The sequence below is a fragment of the Girardinichthys multiradiatus genome, chromosome 5 (genome assembly GCF_021462225.1).
Source record: "Girardinichthys multiradiatus isolate DD_20200921_A chromosome 5, DD_fGirMul_XY1, whole genome shotgun sequence".
Classification (NCBI taxonomy): Eukaryota; Metazoa; Chordata; class Actinopteri; order Cyprinodontiformes; family Goodeidae; genus Girardinichthys; species Girardinichthys multiradiatus.
Window position 1 is genome coordinate 44,704,061 of NC_061798.1, and position 14,054 is coordinate 44,718,114.

A 14,054-nucleotide genomic window follows, 5' to 3' on the forward strand; every position below is an offset into this window, starting at 1 on the left:
TGTTTTACATGCTTACTCCAATAAGCAAAATATTAAAAGACTAAATCCACAACAACTCAACTTTTTTACCCATGTCTGTATGTATTGTTTATATATATAGGAATAAATCTAGACTATATTTAGGGATAATATTCTGTATTTAGTTAGCAATTTATCCCTCTGTATGTACCTGTGTAATATTATTATTACTATTATTTTTTTATCATTATTACTATTATTAAGCATACTTATTATCATTCATTTAATCACAGTAATTACACAGCAAATTTAACGTATGTTTTATATTTTATTATTTTGATTATTTTATAAATATTACTACGTAATACTACGTCACATTTAGGCGCAGTGGAGCGAACAAAAATGGCGCGTCATCACTTTGCGACCACCACTGTTTCCAGTCGGTAGAGACGATCAAACCAGGCGCTTGTTGAGCAGCCTGTAAACGGCTAAAAAACACCCACAACTTACACGTAGTTTGGTTTCAGCTGGTGTGCTTTCCCTCCTTGTAACTATCCGAGGCCACCATAAGCTGAACTCTTCAAGAACCGAGCCAAGGGTTCGAGCAGACCACTTAGTATATCCGAGCAGCTAACGTTAGCGGTGTTTTGCACGAACTTGGCTCATCTAGCCGGTCGTGCTAACGTGTTAGCCTCGGATAGTCAGGTGCAAGCTGACTGCCGCTGCTGCTGCTGTTTGGTGGGGGATCAAGCTTTGGTTTCCGGCGTCGAGCTTCCATGGATACCTCGCCTTGGATTTACGCTGTCAGACGCAATTAGCGGAGGCTTCTGTTTTCTTCTTCACACCTCCAAGGTAAATACAGTTCAGTGCAAGATCACAACTGATCCGTTCAGCAGTGAAGCGAGGGGCCTAGCATCAACTAGCATTAGCTCGGTTGCTATCTGTTAGCATTGATAACTGAACGCAGTTTTTTTAAAGTTGGCGTTAAAGCGTTGTGAAAGAACATAAAAGTCCGGTTTTGGTTAAATTCTCTTGGTCGTAGTTGAGTTTCCCTAAACAAACCGCAACCAAAATCCCAGGCATGCTAAATTCGGGGAGTTAATCACAGAGCGCATGAACTGGATATCTGTGGAGTTCAGCTAATCTTTATACAACTTAATTTATTTATTTGTCAAAACGCGTTAATCGAACTATTTTATGCTGGCAAAATACGTTTTAAACCCTGTGAAAAAGGGTGAGAAAGTAGAAGCACTGAGCAGAGGAGCAGCATGTGGTTAACTTGGAGAGCCAAGGATGGTTCACAATACCTTGCAGTATAACGCGAACCAATAACTAAACTACAGCTTCCACTGATGCCTACTTGTAGGTGTCACAAATAATAACGTTATAAAGTGTTTAACTGGCCAATTTTAGATCCGTTTGGTACACCACTTAATGTGTAGCTTTACTTTTAAGTGGCAAACATCTATGGAAAAGGTAATGAAATGGTCAGTAAGAATTTAATATTTACATATGATGTTATAGGCATGTTCCAGAGGTTGTTTTTTTTTTTATTTCAGAGCATCTGATGCTCATCCTTAAAGGCTTTTCCAGGACGAAAGCAATACAGCTTGGGAACTTGAGATTATGTTTTTAAAACCTGCATATTTAATTCATTTCTGTCTTTCAGGTCAGGCAGATGTGATCAGTTGCCAAATTATTTGCTAAATCTATGTGTATGTGCAATAAGAAACTAAGTGGCACTTTCTGAATAAAGGCATGTCAGCAAATTTTCTAAAATAAACTATTTTTTCTGAAAGAGCACTGAATTCAGGTGATACTGAGAATATTTGTGTTGGTTAGAAATTAGGCTGAATGGTTATTTTATGTCTCTCAGTTTACACTCAGTTTTACTTTACACTAAAACCTATGGAAAAGTTAAGACACAGGAAGTTTCTTTATTTCCAATAATTTGTTTATATTGCCATCGACTGATTGTCTTGTAATAAGCCTTTTTTTCAGCCAATTGATCATGGTCTTTACTGTAGAATATGATTTATTTTTAACATAAAAACAGTGATGGTAAACATCATTAAAACAGTAAACCGGCATTGTTTGCTATTTAGAGATTACCTTGTTGGAGCCAAGTGCTATTTTAGAACTGCAGTTTTTGGTGTTTTTATTTTTAAAGATGGAGCCAAATGAACAGGGAAATATTGTCCTTGTGACAGACGGTGTGTAACAAACTGCTTCAATATTCATGTGAAAGTAGAACCATGGCCATGTTTTGTGTTATGTGAATGATAGGCTGTTAATGTGGGACTGTAGAAAAACAACACATTCAGTGCATTAAGAGTATCGTTCGCTGTCATTCATGCTGGATGAATGTAATTTTTTTTTAACTGATGTTCGGGTAAATTGGAAAGTTTCTAACCCCATGCATACTTTGTTTCTGACTCTCAGCACATAAAATGAAAGCCGTAACACTCCAAACCCTAAAGTGATGGAGCTGTAAACGAAGATGTAGCTTTTGTTTTCTGTCGGATTGTACATCTTTGTTTTCAAAAATTGCAATCCATCTTTTTTGTTCACCAAGATGTGATTATGCTATTTAGCTTGCTCTGAACTGTAACTTCAAAGTACTTTGATTGTTGTCTATGACACAATTTTTCCATAGAGACAACTGTGTTGGAGAAATGTCTGAAGTTCAGACAATTAGTACTAAGGACACATTAATCTATTGTCAGGAGGTGGGAATCAGCCAATTTTTCCTTGATCGTCCGGGTTAATACTGAAAAAAACTAACAAATTCAATAAACGTTATTAGCCTGAGCCAATACGTGTGGGTAGTTGTAATATTTTCATCGTTCTTTGTCTCGTGACACAAACACCCTCATTAATCACTCGGTTTGATCACGGTGCACTAATTGTCTTCTATCCTGCTGTGATGAATGTTTCACAACGAATCTTCTTAGTGATAGAGGATCGATGGGTACAGATTTTATGTTTGTTTTCTTCTAAATCCAATACAGTTGTTTTTTAAAGGCTGTGACATACATAGAGTGGGAAGGTAAAAAACATTTGGATTTGGTGCTCTCGTGTTACTGATTGTTTTGAAATGTTGTTAGAAGAAGCTGCTGTTGGCAGCAATATTGTAATGCTTTTCTCCACAAGAGTCACTCACCATCAGAACACCTTTGATGTATTCTTGTGAAAGTACTTTAACCACCAGGAGTTACAGAACTTTTCAGTCGAAATGTGAAATGTTTTCCTCATCATCTTTATGTTTGCTTCAGTGTGGTTTGGTGATGATTAAACAGTGCAAGTGAAAAGATAGGACAATGGTGTCAGGAAAGGAACGGCATATTTTCAGTTCACATGGGCATCGGGATGATGAAATAAGATTTCCTGGCTGATAGCTGTTGCGAGACCTTGAGAAGTGAGACCGGAGCGGTATCTCAAGAGTTTGTTTGCACAAAGCCTTACATTCCCACACTCCTGACTTTTGCTGCGCTACGGACTCCAGGGCTTTCCTAACCCCTTTCTCATGTGGACAGTGAGATTTGCTGTCGTTTGAAGCATGTATTGTCAAATCATGTAGTTAGCTTGTGGTGCTCAAGTGACATATAGTCTGAAGAACCAGATCTTTCTAACTCAGATCTTTACAGCTAAAATGACTAGAGAACAGTTTGTGAAGATCTGTTCCTACTTCAGCTATATAATGCCATCATTGATAGGTTTATTCCACTATTTATTCTGTTTTGCTGTCTTGCAAAGTAGTCAAACTCCTTGGGCCTTTTCACATGTAGCCATGTTATCATCAGAAACATCAATGTATGTAATTGGGAATTTATGCGATAATCAACAAGGGGTGATTGTGAAGCAGGGAAATCGACACATGGTTTTATTATACCAGCTTTGCTCTGTTTTTGTACTCAGTCATGTGCAATGTTGGTTTTCTGACATACATATAAAAAAGACCTAAAAGTGACCAGAGCGGCTTCTTCTATGCTTGCTGTGTCCCCTACATGGAGCAGGATTTCTACTGGGTTTCTTTCAGCTTTTTTCAATCTGGTCTTCCATAAAGGTCAGGTTTGTGGAGTGTAGGATTAGTTGCTGTCCTATCAACAGATTTTTCCACATGAACTGTGGATCTCTGCAGCTCCTCCAGTGCTCTTCACCACTGCTCTGTTTAAAGCTCTTCTCCCCGTTTGCTAACTAGTCCTCTAACAGGCCTAATTCAATTGTATTTATTGTGGGATTAAATAACACACCTGGACTGAGTTCTGTAGACAGTTGGTGGCTCTGGGTTTTATTTAGACGTATCAGAGTAAAGGATATATAAGAATATATTGAAAATAATGTATCATTTTCCTTCCACTGTGCTATTATGCACCACTCTGTGTTGGTTTATCACATAAAATCCAATTGAGATTTGTGATTTTAAAAGTTGCATTGTGGACTACTCTTTCCTCTCATTTCCATCCATAATTCTCATCAGAGCTGCTGTCTTTTGTTCAGATTTCTATTTCTTGCCAATTTGTTCTTTATATTGATTGCATTTGTCTTATGTTTTAGACTGGAATCCTGCTGGGGTTGTTAAAGGAACTGAGAACCACTGCTCTTTGGGATGTGAAAGGCCTGGAAAAAAATGTCCCTTTATACCTTTGATGGGTCTCAAGTTCAGTTATTGTTCTGCAAGTCTGTAGTGCCGTTAATCAGGTCCTGGGACTCTGCAGTGCCAGAACATTCTAGCTTTCTTGTTTTTCTTCTGTTAACTTCTTGTGTTTGTGTATATGAATTATACATGTTTTTGTTTATTTTGAGTGTGTATGTCCCCAGTTAAGATTGCATCTAATAAGGCTGCAGAACATTAAGAAAACATGCCGATGTGGTAGTATTGATGTATATAGTAATGACGAAATCTGTTGCTATTAAGCTGCATTATTTTTCCTCTTCTCTTTTTATCGTCATGATGTTCCCACCGCTGAGCTTCACCATCTCTGTCGTTATGATGTATATCAGTTGTTTGCATTGAGTTTGAGAGTCTATCCATTGACCAAATATTGTTATTGTGCAAAGTTTGAACTCATCGTGCTCTGGCGAAGTGGAATTGGCAAATTGGGAAACTGTTGGTAATCCAATGCAGTTGATCTCAAAATGCAACAGCTGATTGGCTGGCACAGATGTCAGATTTCTGTTATTAGTTGTTTTGAATGTAGATAATAAAAAAAGAGATTATTTTAAATTCAATATTTTGGACCATTGTTATTGTAGCTGCAGGTACAAGGTACTTCAAACAGAGAAACATGGTGAAAATCTCCAGGTTTAGCAGTAAATGCTTTGAGATGTTTGTTGCTCAGTAATAACTAAGAGGCAGACACCACATGCAGTATCAGCAGTTTCAAAATGAAATGAAATAAAGGAAATATTTGTTTTCTGGTTCACGGGATGTTTTATGACTTCATCCTGATGTAATTTCCTTCGGACTCAGAAGCTTTACTGGAAAGTTTGGAGTTTACATTTGTGTCAAGTTTACATCTGGTGAAGAAACTCAAAGCAGGGAAGTCTAAAATGTAACAGAACGTGTGCTGGAAACTAGTCCCAGACAGCAGAAGTAAAGTAGTGTCATGTCTGTTTGGTGTAATTTAACAGGGAACTGCAGAGGCAAATTAAACTGCTCTGATAACCTTTAAAGTGAGAAACTGTGTTGGGATTTAACTGGCTTGGCAGAAGTACTGTATGCGAGCAGCGGTAGTACAGAGTGAGATCAAGGAAAAATGAAATCAAAGGGCTTTTCTTTCAGCAGGTCCGGCAGGGATCTCCCGTCTCCAGAAATTCCCTTAGAGAGTGTAACTTTGAGGGAACAAAAGACAACATTTAGGACAGTTCAGCATCACTAAATGGTCAGGCTACAATTAGTTCACACTCTTAAAGTTACATTATCCCTAAAGCTTTTGTCCCCACTGGCTTGGGATCAAGCTTCTTGGTTAATTACTTGCTACAGTAAATATAAACACCACTGAACCGAATATTGAACTAAGTTGTAGGTAATACAATTATACATTTGTTGTTATTGTTACCAGGTTTTGCGCTTGGTATCAAGTTAATTTGAACCAGGTTGCTTGATTGTTAAGTTATTAGAAATAGTTCTTCCTATAAATCCCTTCTTGATCAGTGGGTTCTTCTCTATCGTGTGTCTCCTTAATAGTTTAAAATAACCTGGAGGGTGAAGCAGCTGGGTGTAGGTCTGTTGTGGAGTTGTGAATGACCCTCTGCTTTGTATCAGTGAGGCAGAGGAACGTTGTTAATAATTCAGTGCTCTGCAGGCATCGTACAGATTTTCTTGCAAACAGAGAGGAATCTCCCAGGCTTTGATGTGGGCCGGGTTGTTAACATCGGGCGACGGAGCAGAGATGAGAGGAAGTGGACAGTTTGGGACGAAGCAAGTCAAGAAATGCAGTCGTACAAAATAATTTCAGCAGATCTTGCTGTTGGGGGTTAAAAGTGGTGTTTTTCATTATGAAGGAACGAACAGAGGTGTTTGTTACGCTCGCTCCTCCTCTGTTCCTCATCCTCGTTTTACCACAAAAATGGCCCAAAATGAAGTGCAATCGGTTGCTCTGACAGGAACTGCTGAATATTTACTTAAAACTAAGTCACTATTTTAAAACTAAAAATCACTATTTTATTTATTAATGTGGACCTATGAAATTCTTTTGATCCTTTTTTCTATTTGTAGAGGATGAATGTGTAAGATGTAAGAGTTTTTTTTTTTTTAGAAAAACGAACAAAAAATGGTTTAATTAAATTATTATTTATAATCTTCTATGAACCCTAGATGTCAGTTTCTCTTTTTAACGTGTTTTATAAAAGAAATCACAGCAAACCAAATAGATTAATACGACCGTGTTCCTCAGATATAAGGAGGAATTATTTCAATATTTCAGCAGTAATAACTGGTTTAGCGTAGCATTGTGAGTGTGTTTTTTACCCGTCTCCTCGGTGACGTTAAGGATGCTGCTCCTGTTTCGGAGTGGGCGATATCGACGTAAAATTTCATCACGATATTTTATGGTACTGTTGTGATAACGATAAAAATGATAATAAAAGACTATAACTTCTTTTTGGTGTTTTTTTAATATTTGTTTTGTGGCACTAGAGTCCTTTATTTTTCATTTTTCGATAGTAGGTAGACAGGAAAGACGGGCAGACAGAGAGAGGAGGAAACATTCGCCAAAGGTCACCAGGTCCGGGACTTGAACTTCTGCACAATGCCTCTGCACATGGTCGCACGCTTAACCCCTACACCACCAGCGCCGTGCCCCTTTCACTTCAGCAGCTGATATAATTTCCGAAATGCGGAAAGCTCTAATGGAACCCTAACCCAGGAATCATGGAATACTGTAGGATTGGTTAATTAAACCTAATGAATCAGGGTTTTTTTGTTCAACCTAAATTGTAGTTTATGCTGACACTAATGGATATGACCCCATCTCTCCCTCAAACAGGTACCTGTGTGGGAGATCATGGCGCACCTCACTGCTTTAACAATTACGGCGTTCAATGCAAAGCTCTTGGTTTATAAAGCAGGAGAACAACTCTCCCCGGAAGGTTTATCGGTTAACTAGAACCACAAAGCAAGCATATCAACAAGGCATATAAAAACAGAGATGATATGAGCTAGCATCAGCCTGAGCCATGCGTTCATTGGCTCTGGAGCTAGCCTGCCACAAGCCGCTCCCCAGATAGGCTCCTTCTCAGAAGCGAGATGAACCTTTACTCAAGACTCTTTCTAGCAGTATGTGCTATCTCATGCATTTTATTTTAGATTAGGTGTTTTGGAAAATCATGGCAGCTTTTGAAAATCCAATTAACAAAGCAGTGGAGCAGGGAAGGTTGCCCATAACCCCTTAAGAGACTAAATAGGCTGCATGCTGAACATCATTCTTGGTGTTATAGTAAATTGGGTGAAAAACATGCACAATGCTGAATAAATATTGTTTTTTATTTTGCAAAATGGACTGTTAACTTCACCTTTACATGAAATGAATGTGTTAAAAAAAATACCGAACAATAACTGAGAAGTATATTTTAGGGATCCTAAATATAAGAATCATTGTTAAATTATTCCCATAAAAATCGGATGATTTTCTTCTTCTCTTAAAATGTGTAATTATCATACGATTAGATTCTTTTCAGGTAGCAAAATATATTTACTTGTTAAAAAATGGAATATAGAGAGATAATAACCTGGAAAAATAACAGAAAGAATATAATAAAATAGATTCATAGAGCCTCGAGAGGCGGGAGTAGAAAATGCCGAAACTACATGTTAATAAATTTAAAAGTACAGAAATTATTTTTAATTTTTGAATTCTTTCTTCAGGAAAGGTGCCAGAAATCTCTGCAGATGCATTTTCTATCTTCTATGTTTACTGTCACTATTAACCTTATGAAAGGCATAGAAATGTTAAAAATACCTAATAATTTTACTAACATATGTGCACCCAGTTACTTTAAACACACCCACTTTCTGCATTTATAGATACATTGAGTAAAAAAAAAGTCTGAAACTGAACTGGCTATTGGAGGTTTCAGTACATTTTCCTCGGTGTTATTCCTCTACACCATCTCTGTGACACAGAAACAGACTTAAAATGTGCAATTCAAAGTTATGTAGATTAGTTCTCTGGCCCAAATTTCCCTCTGCGTGGATGAATTATTTACCGTTTATCTAAATTCAAGCAGGCACGCAGTGAGTCGGCTCAGATTTAAAATACATCATGTATGATTTCATCACATGTTGACACATTTAATCAGAAAACCTTTTCATCATGTGAAGCAGCTTGAGAAAGCGCTCCGCTAGTAACCAAAATAATGGAAAAACTAAATGTCCATTTCAATTTGAGCCTCTTAAATTTCTGTGTATTTCAGATGTTTGAGTTTTTTTAATAAACTTAATACTGGCCATTTATTTACACGCGGATAGGGGAAATAAGAGGAGCTGAAATGTTGAATTATTTATGTTGGTGTCGTGCAATGCAGAGAACGTGTTGGGTTGTCGTGGTAGGATATCCTCAGACTTGACCCGCCTGGCTCTCTGCAGGCAGCTGGCAGCCAATTAAAGTGCCTTTAAGTCTATTAAAGAGGATAATCCTTGAGGGAGAGTTTCAGTGAACAGACAGAGCAGGTAAACACTCCCTGATTTTACCCACCATGCAGTTGTGTTCTGTCCCTGTCGTCTGCAAACCATTCCGGCTTCAAGATCTTTCCCTTTTTGCTATTTTCACCATCAGAAATCATGAACATCCCCAACAACCCTGAGGAAAATTAACCCTAGATTATAATCACATATAGTGAGTGCCACTCAGATCTTTTATTCCTCTGTATTTGCAGTACTAATGAACATGCTATAGGGAGACCTCAGTTGTTTTTCTATCTTTATCTCTGGATAAATTGGAGGCTGTGCAGTACTTCCCTGTCCATTGACTGATAGGTTTAACCCTCTCTTATCAACAAGATGGGTTAAATCTTTTTTCCCCTTATCGTTAGTTTCAGTTTGCCGTCTTAGCACCTCCTGTATTCTTACTTCCATTATGCTGATAAAGCATCGCCCTTCTGTTACTGAGGAGGATTAAACCAGTAGAAAATATTACAAGTGAATGCAAACAATCAAAATGCCAATAAGTTTTAGCACAAATGGGTAAACACTGGGCATGGATTCTCATAGTATGATGAACCTGAGGAAAAATAAACACAATTTCACATTAAAGAAAAACATTTTAAACAAAAACCTATGACATTTCCAAAATACTTCTTATTTTAAATATCAAAACAATTATAACAGTTTTAATAATGTTATTAACATGTATTAACATTTATTTTGATTTTAATACATATACTACTATGGAACAAACACCCATGAAACTTATCAGTAGTTTTTAGGTAAATGTGCTTATTGTCCCAAATATTATATCCTTATCATTCTGCTCTGTAGAGTACCACTGGGAGTAGAACAAGCTTAAATTAGCTGGTTAAACATTCGGGCTAGCATTTGGCTGTTAACAGACCTGTTCCTCATAACGTGCTAACTGTAAATTCAGAACTACACTACCCTGAGAAGAGTGATGGGTGGAGCACCTTTACTTTCCCATGTCATACGTGTTTGAGGTTATTGCAACTGGAAATCTAATAAACAGCCAAATGTATCTTGTAGCTGTTTTCAGCCAACTGACTGGCAGTGCACAACAACAAATTGATAAGGTTCATTAAACTCCTGTCTCTCTGTCATCTTGTCTGAAGGACTTGAGCAAACTTGATTAAACAGTAGCAACAATTATAACAGAAAACTTGAGATGTTTTAAAAACCTGGGTATATTTTAATACTGGTACCGGCCCATGCCTGCAACACTAACATTTAATAACTCAACTGGTCATTGTTGTATATTTCCTGACAATTGCTAAATCTAAAGTTTGCCACTGGTATCAGTGCATTGTGTGAGGGGTCTGCCTTTTACCACAGGCATATTTTCATGGAGTCTTACCTCAACCAATACACTCCTCATTTTATTAGTAGGCCTCAATATGTGCCATAATGATATGACTTTATAATTTATAAGGTCTGTAAGTTTGTTTTAGAGTAAAATGTACCTTTTATGACTGTCACTGTGGCACCATCTCACATTTAATAATTAAGTTATTGCAATATCTCTGAAGAGATAGCCATGCTATGATTCTTCTTAATGCTGATATCACCGGCCTCTATGGTGGTCCGTGTGGTGTTTGTTTGGTCATGTGATGCAGAGGACTGTGGGTAGTTTAACTGAAGCAGAAAAGTAATCAGTAAGTCCATGGTGTGATTGTTTTTCACAGCGTTGAAAGGGTAGGAAATGTATATAATATATATCTGCAAATATTGGTTATTGGTCATAACAACAATATTAGTAATAAATACCAATATCAGTGCAAATTTAAATCTTGGTGCATCCCTAGTTTTAAATGTTCTGCTAAGCTTCAGGCTTACAGTCTCTGGATTTGATTTTGAAATTTAGTGCTGGGCATTATGACTGCTTGTACAGGAGTTGTAGTTTTTTTTAGAATATTGCAGTATATCTGTGAATATTTGATTAATAGCCTTTTCATTGCAGCCTCCTTGTTTATGTTTAGGTCAAACAATATGCCACTTGTAGTGGAAATTACTATCAATTTACTGCAAAAAATGCGCAGATTCCTAATTGCTTGAGGTCCAATGTAAAGTGTCCACAGGGGGTTATGATTTCAGGAGCCGTTTCACCTCTGGGGCTGAAACAATCGGATTAATCATGATGAATTGATTATTGAAATAATCAACTAATTTAGTAATCGAATCATGTGAATTCCCATTAAATATGAATGTTTTCTTAATTCTTGATAAAACATGCAATGTTTTCTCATTTTGTTGTGGAATGTGAAATTCGGTGTATAAAATGAAAACCCTGCCCTAGTTTTTCAAATGTGGCATGAATAAAATTGAACATGCTGTGGTGGCTGGACGTTCCTATTGTAGCAGCAGAGCAGGAGACTCTTAGTTCTTGACGCAACCGTCCGGAGCTCCATTCCCGACTTTGGGACCCTTCTCTCATTGCCCATTTCCTGTCTGATTACTGTGACTGAAGGCGACTAGGGACAGAAAATCTTTAAAAAGAGAGAAATGATGAGAATGATCAAATAACCAGAGGCTTGTATTGCCTTTCCCTTAAGAGAAATTATTCTGGATTAGCACTTTTTAATAAGCCATTCATCATTCTTGGACCACTTTGGGAGAATTTGAGGAGTTTATTGTCTTTTTCTGGCCTTGCCTTCGCTATTTGATGGTTGGAGTGTGCGTAGGGGTGTCAAGTTCAACTGGCCTGATCATAATTCACTCACGTTGTTTAGACAACAGCCTAACCCTAAACTAGTAAAGCAGCTGTGAAGCTTTATTGTTTTGCTTGATCAAGTTACCAGACCGCATAGTTGCAGATTCTGTACTTTTGCTTTAAAGTGCATCTTAAAAGTTGTGTAATGCCTCCATGTGATTTTTATTAATGCATCATTTGTAATTATGATTCAGCGAAGACATTTCCTGAGCAAACCTTTTGCAATAAGCAAATAATTTAAGGAAAATAATCAGGAACGTCAGAATGTGTCACGCCTCCTGTCTGGGTTCAGTGAGGTTGTATCAGAACTTGTCGCCATGATTAACCTCAGTATAGAACAATCACATCACTACCGTCTGGGTTGCATGCTAACAGTTTACTATGCTTTCTGGATTTAAGCGTCCATCCCTCCTTTTGTTTTTATCGTCCTAAAACCAAAGATTGTGTAAACCTTCGCCTGAATGGGAAGGCTCTTCCAAAGAATATTTCTGCAATTATATTTCCACAAGTGATTCACAGGGGTCAACTTTCTATAACTCAGAGCTATGCTCATTGTTTTACTTTACTTTTGCCTTTTTTATTGAATGCCATTTATGTTATGAAAAACAATAAAAATATTCTAACACAACGTTAAAGTGCTGAATGTTTGTCTGAGTACATGCTGTTTAATGACACCCAGATGCATCTGTATAAAGTATGCTCAATTTAGAATCGCTTTTGAAAACGTTTTGTGTATTTTTACTCAAACCTTGGCACAACTTCCGACTTTTAAATGTTGCTGCTCACCGTAAACCATAGCTGAGGATTACACCTCTTTAATCTCACATGGGCTCATTTTAGGTACAAGGTCAGGCTCAGTTAGTGGCACCCCCTGTTAATTATGTGTTAAAAAGATATTCTTTCATTCGGAGCATATTCCCACACTACAAATGTTATTTTGAGTGCATTTATTTAGTGGTGGCCTTTAACATTTGTTTTGAACAAACTTGGCGACTCATTTATTGGCATCCCGGCTGGTAACGTTTACTTGTTCTTGCCTGTAGTCTTCACCTTGTCTTCTCTTCAAGTATTTCACAGGCCTGGAATAAATACTGAGAGAGATCTTTAACAGGTCCTGTTGGCAGATTCTATTTAGATCTTCCGGAGTCGCAGGTCCTCTCTTACGCTCTGTTCACTTCAGCTCACCACACGGTTTTTCAGTAGGACTTAAATCTAGGGCCTGAGATAGACTTGATTTGTATTTAAGAAACGATATCTATGGTGTCCACATGTCCTGGATCACTCCTGATGAAAGAGCCCATTTTTAGAGTCTACCACATCATGGTTTAAAATGTCCTTGCATTTCAATGTCATGCACTCCAACAAGGTTCCCAGTGACACTGGAAGAGCAGGAGGCCCACAGCACCACAGATTCTCCACCATATTTAACCAAACTCACCCGGAGTGTTTTGCAAAGCTCAGTTTTGCTCTTGTCTGACCTAAGCACATGGCTCCAGTTAAAGTCAACCTATTCACATTTGTTCTGGGTAGGACTCCGGGCTTGTTGAATTCAGTCACTGGTGGTTCTTATAGAGACTTGGTGAATTTTAAGATGCCACTGTTTGCTGCTCTTTCTCTTATCAACAGTGAGCTTTGCAGATTTTTTTTTATCTCCTTTGATGAACCTCCTCCATATGCATGGTGTCAGGATGAACTTGGATGCTCGTCCATCTTGGTGCCACGATACTAAAACAAATAAATCTCTGTGTTCTGTCGTGTTATTATCCCCTGGCAATAACCAAACGGATTACTAATTCAAAGTTCCTAAAAATCTCTGATCATGTTTGACATATTTGTAACTTCTGTGCTTGCTTTAACACTCAGCCCTAATGAATGCTTCATGCTGCGACAACTAAGAGTTGTAAGAGGTTGTAGCTCTGCCTTTTATGAGCTCATCATCTTCATCGTTCTGAAACTGGGCTTGTCTTGTTTCGCAAAGTTGAATTCAGGAGCATTATGGTCGCATAATTGAAAACAGCAGAAACTCTGTTTCTGGACTTGTCGGCAGACGTGTCACTTAAAAACTCATTCAACGCTACAGCAACCAACACATGAAACGGATCGGAAATAATAGGAATTACTAAGCATGCAGTGGTGAGAATTAAGTCCTGCCGTCACATCTGAAACCAGTATTTAGTAATCCTTACCCTTTACTGTCTTACAGTTATTGAATTTCAA

The 14,054-nt window shown here is 37.8% G+C and overlaps 1 protein-coding gene across 2 annotated transcripts in view; it reads left to right on the forward strand.

Moving 5' to 3' along the window:
• Positions 1-672: 672 nt before the first annotated feature.
• Positions 673-14,054, forward strand: part of fbxw7 (F-box and WD repeat domain containing 7) — a 110,259-nt gene continuing 96,877 nt past the window's right edge. Inside the window, exon 1 of one of the 2 annotated variants that reach the window (XM_047365365.1) lies at positions 673-810. The gene's annotated coding sequence lies outside the window, so the exon portion shown is untranslated. The remainder of the gene's footprint in view (positions 811-14,054) is intronic. The other variant, XM_047365366.1, reaches the window with a different exon arrangement.